We start from the raw sequence: 9064 nt of genomic DNA on the forward strand, positions 1-9064 counted from the left end.
GAGATATTTGAAGATGGCTCTAGGGTTGACATATTTCCGATGGACGAATCCCAGGTATGTCCAGGAAATCCTGAACGTATGGCAGCTGTAGCTATTATATCTTCTCCCAGTTTCTTCTTTCCCAGGCTGGACATACCCAGCTCCTTCAACCATTCCTCATAAGGCTTGGTTTCCAGACCTTTGATCATCTTGGTCGCCCTCCTCTGCATGCATTCCAGCTTGTCAATATCCTTCTTGAATTGTGGCGCCCGGGACTGGACACAGTATTCTATTGCTATATTCCTGATATGCAGATAGTGAATGTTGCTGGACATATTTCAGCAATACCATCCGTACAATCAGATCCACAGTGAGATCAAAACAATTCTTTTCTTTAATATGAAACTGTTTTGGATCACTTCTGGGCGGGTACTATTTTGCGAAAGGGCTTGAATTGCATAGTGGCAAATTTAAGGTAAAGGTAAAGGGACCCCTGACCATTAGGTCCAGTCGTGGCCGACTCTGGGGTTGCGGCGCTCATCTTGCTTTACTGGCCAAGGGAGCCGGCATACAGCTTCCAGGTCATGTGGCCAGCATGACTAAGCTGCTTCTGCCGAACCAGAGCAGCGTACGGAAACGCCGTTTACCTTCCCGCCGGAGCGGTACCTATTTATCTACTTGCACTTTGACGTGCTTTTGAACTGCTAGGTTGGCAGGAGCAGGGACCGAGCAACGGGAGCTCACTCCGTCGCAGGGATTCGAACCACCGACCTTCTGATCGGCAAGTCCTAGGCTCTGTGGTTTAACCCACAGCGCCACCTGCGTCCCCAGCAGCAAATCTAGTAATGCGCAATTAAAGCGGACGACAGGTACTCTGGCAGAGCAAATTCATTTTTCGCCACTGACTTTGGGTGGCAATTAAAGGGGCAGGAAAATGTGCAGGACGACAATAGATCGACTGGAAGTTACACGAACAAATTGACATGCTCAGCCAACGCCAGGCACCACCCAACCTATGCAGAAACCCAATCACAAATGAATCATCAACAAACAGCATGTTTCTGGAAGTGACTTTGGTCAGCGTGTTATAGGAACAACAACAACAACAACAATAATAATTTTTTATTTATACCCCGCCCTCCCCAGCCAAGACTGGGCTCAGGGTGGCTAACAACCAATAATAAAAACAAGTTGATTAAAATACAATTTAAAAGAATTAAGATACAACATTAAAACAATTAGGGAGCAATCTCTTCATAGGAGGAGAAAGAAAAAGAAAGAGGGGGAGGGAATCAAATTGATTCTGAGCCAAAGGCCAGGTGGAACAACTCTGTCTTACAGGCCCTGCGGAAAGAAATCAGATCCTGCAGGGCCCTGGTCTCATGAGGCAGAGCGTTCCACCAGGCCGGAGCCAATGCTGAAAGGGCCCTGGCTCTGGTTGAGGCTAATCTAACTTCCTTAGGGCCCGGGACCTCTAGGGTGTTGCTATTTATGGACCGTGAGGCTCTCCGTGGGGCATATCGGGAGAGGCAGTCCCATAGGTACGAGGGTCCTAGGCTGTGAAGGGCTTTAAAGGTCAAAACCAGCACCTTAAATCTGACCCTGTACTCCACCGGGAGCCAGTGCAGCTGGAAAAGCACTGGGTGAATATGCTCCCATGGCAGAGACCCCGTGAGGAGCCTCGCTGCAGCATTCTGCACCCGCTGGAGTTTCTGGGACAGCTTCAAGGGCAGCCCCGCGTAGAGCGAATTAAAGTAGTCAAGCCTGGAGGTGACCGTCGCATGGATCACTGTGGCCAGGTCGGGGCGGGAAAGGTAAGGGACCAAAATGCAAGACAGAATTTTGTCGAGTGCATGAACGCAACACGTAGCAGGCATAGAAAAAGTGGGAAGAGGAGATCCCTTTGGCAGTGCCATAACAGGTGTTACCATCAAATGCCTTCTACTGTGAAATGTTGGAACGGGTGGATTTCTATACACAGGAAACTGTCTGTGACTGTCTGATCCCAAGGTGCTTCTGTCCTGGGGTGGATGATAGATAGAAAACACATGTTTCCGGTGAGCTGCCAAGGTCTATGCATGGATACTATCAACGGTTTGGGTTTAAGCACCGTTCATTTCTCCCTGTTATTTTTCTGGCTTTGACATAGCTTGGACTGAGTTTCTGTCCCTGTGAGGGACTGGGTAGAAGAGGAGGAGGAATGGTGGAGACTGCCTCCCCACCCTGACCCTCCCAGGGAGGAGGAAGAGGAAGACAGTATAGATTTACAACAGGGGTTTGAGGGAGGTCGCAGCTCAGAGGCAGATGAGGGGGAAAGCTGGGGAATCATGGGAGAGAAGGAACAACCCCCGGCTGGCATGGTGTCATTAGAAAGCATTCCAGACCCACCATCTCCCAACAGAGAGTGAAGACCTAGCATGCCCCAATAACTCAGCCTTAGCTACTGCTTGTGATACAAGCAGATCCCCTAGAGCAGGGGTAGGCAACCTAAGGCCCGGGGGCCGGATGTAGTCCAATGGCCTTCTCAATCCGGCCCGCGGGCGGTCCGAGAAGAAGAAGAAGAAGAAGAGTTTGGATTTGATATCCCGCTTTATCACTACCCAAAGGAGTCTCAAAGCGGCTAACATTCTTCTTTCCCTTCCTCCCCCACAACAAACACTCTGTGAGGTGAGTGGGGCTGAGAGACTTCAGAGAAGTGTGACTAGCCCAAGGTCACCCAGCAGCTGCATGTGGAGGAGCGGAGACGCAAACCCGGTTCACCAGATTACGAGTCCACCACTCTTAACCACTACACCATACTGGCTCGGTGTGTTTTTACATGAGTAGAACGTGTCCTCTTATTTAAACTGCATCTCTGGGTTATTTGTGGGGCCTTCCTGGTGTTTTTACATGAGTAGAATGTGTGCTTTTATTTAAAATGCATCTCTGGGTTATTTGTGGGGCATAGGAATTCATTCATTTTTTCTTTTTCAAAATATAGTCTGGCCCACATGGGATGGTGGACCGGCCCATGGCTGAAAAAGGTTGCTGACCCCTGATCTAGAGTGAAAAAACAAGGGAAACAGCAGCAGCAGCAGCAGCAGCAACAACAACAACCAGCAACAACAAAAACTCTACTAGTTGGCAGATTACCGACCATCCTGAAAACAATGTGGTTATTTGCTTAGAGGGGGGACAAGTTGTAATGACTATCTAATCAACCCTGCCAACCACTAGATGGCGCTGTTCCATGTGCTTAGCTACAATTCCGTCGCTTTCAATCGCGACTGCAGAAGTTATAAAAGACGGGTGAATCTAATGTGATGCAGCGTCTAGGATGGTGATTTGGTGGCATTGAAAAGAACCCATTGCTGTCTTGTACGGGTGCGCCAAATTTCACAGCCACTTTTAAACCAACAGGTCTGGCAGGTTTTTGTAGAGTTCAATAAACCTGCAACACCTGTTTGAACAGAAAGAGCAGAGGGAGAAAATAACATTGTGTGCGTCTGTGTGCTGCGCACACAAACATCAATGATGCAAGAACAGATCTACATGCACGGTTTTTAACATTAAGGAAGGGTTAAGGGACGGTTTTGATAACACAGATGACACACAACGTCCTCCTTTTTATGTTTCTAATGTAATTGCTTTTTTATCGCTTAATTTTTAATTGTTTTATGCTGCTATATTGGTGAAACGCTGCGTGTGTGTCCCTAATGTACTGTTTCACCTCCCCCCCCACACATTCAAACTCTGACCCTTCTCCAATGGTATTTATGGGATAGGGTTCATGGGAGCAAACAAGGAAGAAAGAATTAAATTTTGACCCCAGGGGGTGGAGTCCAGAACAACCAATGACCAGCTGGAAAAGGAAACAGCGCTTTGGGAAAAGGTGTGGCCGGGTATCGCTTACTTGGCCAGAAAAACCAAGGTAAAAAACATTTTAATTAACAAGTGTGCCCTGTGATGTTTTAGAATGACATATCTAATATTCTTCCAATATGGGGAAATAACATCAAACAGGTCAGTGTAGATCTAGCCGAAGTACCTGATTCCATTATGTCCCTTGTTATTATTTTTATTATTATTGCTCTATCAGCCACCCTGGGCTCCTGCTCTACCACAAAGCTATAGTCCTCTGTCAAGGTGTGGGAAACCTGTGGCCCTCTAAATCTTGCTGAACGACAACTCTCTTCACCCTGGGCCATTGACTATCTTTGCTAGGGCTGATGGGAGTTGAATTTCTGCTGCATTTGGAGGGCAGAGGTTCCTCTCCCTTGGGTCTATTGTGCACACCAACTTTTCTCTCCACAAGACGCATGGCAGATTTGCAAACATAGAGTAAAGGTAAAGGTAAAGGTAAAGGTTCCTGCCAACCTAGCAGTTCAAAAGCACATCAAAGTGCAAGTAGATAAATAGGTACCGCTCCGGCGGGAAGGTAAACGGCGTTTACCTTAAAGGTAAAGGCAAAGGTACTCCTGACCATTAGGTCCAGTCGTAATCGACTCTGGGGTTGCGGCGCTCATCTCGCTTTACTGGCTGAGGGAGCCAGCGTACAGCTTCCGGGTCATGTGGCCAGCATGACTAAGCTGCTTCTGGCAAACCAGAGCAGCGCAACGGAAACGCCGTTTACCTTCCCGCTGGAGCGGTACCTATTTTATCTACTTGCACTCTGATGTGCTTTCAAACTGCTAGGTTGGCAGGAGCTGGGACCAAACAATGGGAGCTCACCCCGTTGCAGGGATTCGAACTGCCGACCTTCTGATCGGCAAGTCCTAGGCTCTGTGGTTTAACCCACAGCGCCACCTGTGTCCCAAACATAGAGTAATGCTCTTGTAAAACACGTATGAATATCAATGGGTTTGCCCAATAGAAGTTCCCAGTAGATTAAGCTAATAGGCTTATAACATTTTTGTGTGTGGGGTGTGTGTGTGTGTGTGTGTGTTAAGAATGAAAGCCAACTACGGCAAGAGTATTGTTAGCCCAAAAATGGAAGCAAGAAGAAATTCTGATGAGAGAAGAATGGCAGACAAAATTAATGGACTATGCAGAATTAGATAAAGTGACAGGAAGGATTCGAAACCTGCGGGACCATAGATTCACAGAAGATTGGAAGAAATATATGAACTATTTGAAGAGCAACTGTAATCAACAAATTACGCTAGTAGGACTACAATAAGTTTTGTAAGGAGAAATATATGAAACATTGCAAAATAGGAAAAGAAGAGAGCTATTAGTTAGGAGACTTAAATGTAATAGTGAAAGTAAGAAATGTATACTAAGTGATTGGATTGGAAAATTTTCAGATGTGATTAATGGAAGTTAAAAAAACTGTATAAGATGTAAAATTATGTTTAATTATTGTTGAAAATGATGCGTTAAAACTAATATTTATTTTTTAAAAATGAATGAAAGCCAACTAGTTCTCTTTTTAATTTAAATAATGGCAAGAAACAATAGCACTCAACATCTTTGGTTTTTTTTAGAGGGGTAAATGTGTTTTCCTTTATTTAAGTAAACTCCCAAGTTAAATAAACTAATATAGCTCAGTCGGTAGAGCATGAGACTCTTAATCTCACGGTTGTGGGTTCGAGCCCAACGTTGGGGGGAAGGGGAGTTCCCAGCATTGCAGGGGGTTGGACTAGACCAGGGGTCTGCAACCTTTAAGACAAAAAGAGCCACTTGGACCCGTTTCCAAAGGAAAAACAACTGGGAGCCGCAAAACCATTGCGACATTTAAAACAAATATATCTCCGGAGCCGCGATCTGACAGCGGGCGGGAAGGTGACGGCGGGACGGTGCGTGACTAACACGCGCACCGCCCCCATGCGACGTCACAGCCAGTACAGCGCCTGCCACAGTGGGGAGTGTCGGGGCGCACAATGCGCCTCCTCCCCTCGCTAGTATCTGCCCCGGAGCCGCGGCAAAGGTGTAAAAGAGCCACATGCGGCTCCGGAGCCGCGGGTTGCAGACCCCTGGACTAGATGATTCTTGTGGTCCCTTCCATCTCTATGATTCTACGATTATAATATCTAAATGAGCACCAGTTTCTTTTTTCATCTAGAAGAAGCAGCCACCTTGCACTTCTCACCATCGGAGTTTGCAACTGAAATCACCAGTTCCTCTGAGGAAATATCTAAAACTGTTCCTGGTATATTTACAGTGTTTTTATATCCCAGCCCAGGAAAAAAAAAAGGTTCCAGTTTGCTATGAGTCAGTACTTTCCTCTTACCAAAATACAATGAAACATCTGTTCCCCATCATATTTGGCAATAATCTCTCTGTTGGGTTTGGAAATTCGAGAAAATTCAAGTAGAGGATTGTTGAATTTGGAGCTCAGCTGATTTTGGCTTGGACTCTGGAAGCTGAATGGTCATATGTTATATAAATAGTTTAAAAGTTGTACATTCTTTCTTTTCGTATTCCAGTGTTTATTAATAACTACAGAAATATACCCCGCCCAGCCCGAATGAGGTAGTTCTAAAGAATATTCATCCCTGTGCTTCAACAGCAATTGAAAACCTTGTTCTCCAAGGCTTGTGAAAATTTGGTTTCCGGCCTTTGCTTCAAATTCACATATTATAATGGAGGAGCTGCAACACTCAGACTTCTGTATGGCAGTTGCTTGAATTTTCTGAATAACAGATAAACTCTTGAGGGCGCCCACCATCAAATTTAGAGATTATGTCAAGATGTGTATCACTAGGTTACATCTGTGTCCATGTGTAACATCTCTGAATGGTGACAATCACCTTGCAACTGACCTTGATATTTACTGGGAGAAATGTAGAATGAGGCACCAACCGTACATGCCTTAACATGGGTCATTTTGGTCTAATTTTTGCCTTTGCTGTTTTTTGTTCTGCTGAAATTTCTTTCTTTCTTTCTTTCTTTCTTTTGGAGGGGGCAAAATAACAATACATTCAGAAAGCAAAATATTAAGGTTGGGGACTCATAGCATAAATGAAGAATAGACAATTAATTTTGTTTGGATGCCACATTTAGAAAGGTCCTTTCTTTTTGAGGTTTTGGGAGATAGGAAAAAACTTGCCTGGTTAACTTTTCTTTTTTAAACATAGAAACACATGAATCCACAAACTTACACTTCTTAGCAGAGACCGGTAAAGTTCATGTTATTTGAAGCCAGTGTCCTTTTTAAATTTCAATTGCCTAATCGAAAGTTCACATATATATTACTGTACTAGAACCTATAAAAGGACCCCTGGCAGTTAAGTCCAGTCACAAATGACTCTGAGGTTGCGGCGCTCATCTTGCTTTACTGCCCGAGGGAGCCGACGTTTGTCTGTAGACAGTTTTTCCGGGTCATGTGGCCAGCATGACTAAGCTGCTTCTGGCAAACCAGAGCAGTGCACAGAAACGCCATTTACCTTCCCGCCAGAGCGGTACCTATTTATCTACTTGCACTTGACATGCTTTTGAACTGCTAGGTTGGCAGGAGCTGGGACCGAACAATGGGAGCTCACCCCGTCGCGTGGATTTGAACCGCCGACCTTCCGATCAGCAAGCCCTAGGCTCAGTGGTTTAGACCACAGCGCCACCCGCATCCCCAATACAGTCTCCAGTTAAAGAACAGAGGAATCCATAGAGATAAATATTGCTATTTGATAGTTTTTTCAAGAGCGTTGTTGTGCAGACATGAGTTCCAGATCTTCAACATCAAGCTAATGTTCATGATCTTCTACCCCTAAAACTGGGTGTAGAGAGGGAGTTGGGAAGTAGTAGCTTTCCAGATATAGTTGATCTCCAACTCCCATAAGTCTTAACTAGCATGACCAATGGTCAGTGCATATTTTATGGTTTTCCCGCATTACAAGGTAAAACTAGTAGTACCAAGATAATCTCCTTACAACAAAAAGACTAACAAAAACAGAGCTACAGGCTTTCTGTGGATGGACATTGCATATGGCTAAACATTCATTTTCTTCTTCTCCTCATTTTCTTCATTTTCTTCTTGGAAGAAAAGCAATGACAAACCTAGACAGCATCTTAAAAAGTAGAGACATCACCTTCCCAACAAAGGTCCATATAGTAAAAGCTATGGTTTTCCCAGTGGTGATGTATGGAAGTGAGAGCTGGACCATAAAGAAGGCTGATCGCCAAAGAATTGATGCTTTTGAATTATGGTGCTGGAGGAGACTCTTGAGAGTCCCATGGACTGCAAGAAGATCAAACCTCTCCATTCTTAAGGAAATCAGCCCTGAGTGCTCACTGGAAGGACAGATCCTGAAGCTGAGGCTCCAATACTTTGGCCACCTCATGAGAAGCGAAGATTCCCTGGAAAATACCCTGATGTTGGGAAAGATGGAGGGCGCAAGGAGAAGGGGACGACAGAGGATGAGATGGTTGGACAGTGTTCTCGAAGCTACCAGCAAGAGTTTGACCGAACTGCGGGAGGCAGTGGAAGACAGGAGTGCCCGGCGTGCTCTGGTCCATGGGGTCATGAAGAGTTGGACACGACTAAACGACTAAACAACAACAACAAACATTCAAAGATGAAAAGTCACGTCACTTTTTTTTTAGTACAGTACACATCAAGTAGGTACTGAAGGTATTATAGTAGATGTCTTGACAGCAAATCTATCCAAAACGTTTTATAAGGGTCTGGCGGTTTTTCTGCTCCTCGCTGACTGGTCACATCATGCAAGGATGGATCCCAAATGATAGCAAAATTGTGTTTCTTGGCTTCTCCCCTGAGCAAACACCTATTCTGGGTAGTCTCCTTAAAGATCCATTGCTAAGAAGTTTGTAGGACGAGGCAGGTGCCATTGGGAGTTGGAGTCCCGCTGTACTTTAGATTTCCCACCCCTGCTTTGGACTATTCTCTCAGCTCGCAGTTGCCACCTTCCTTTTATGGATAATAATTTTTATTAATTTTCAATTACAACCCACATTATAACAATACCAAATTATAATACAATTATCAATACCAATCACACAAATACCAAATTAAACCATTTATGTGCCCCCCGTGTGCTAGAATTGATGGTAAGATGATTTTCTTTATATCTGCTTTCAAAAACCTTATTTTACATTCTAGTCAAGGTAATAATCCCATATACAACAACAGTTGTCGCCTTCCTGGCAA

Source organism: Podarcis muralis, chromosome 1, assembly GCF_964188315.1.
Source record: "Podarcis muralis chromosome 1, rPodMur119.hap1.1, whole genome shotgun sequence".
Taxonomy (NCBI): domain Eukaryota; kingdom Metazoa; phylum Chordata; class Lepidosauria; order Squamata; family Lacertidae; genus Podarcis; species Podarcis muralis.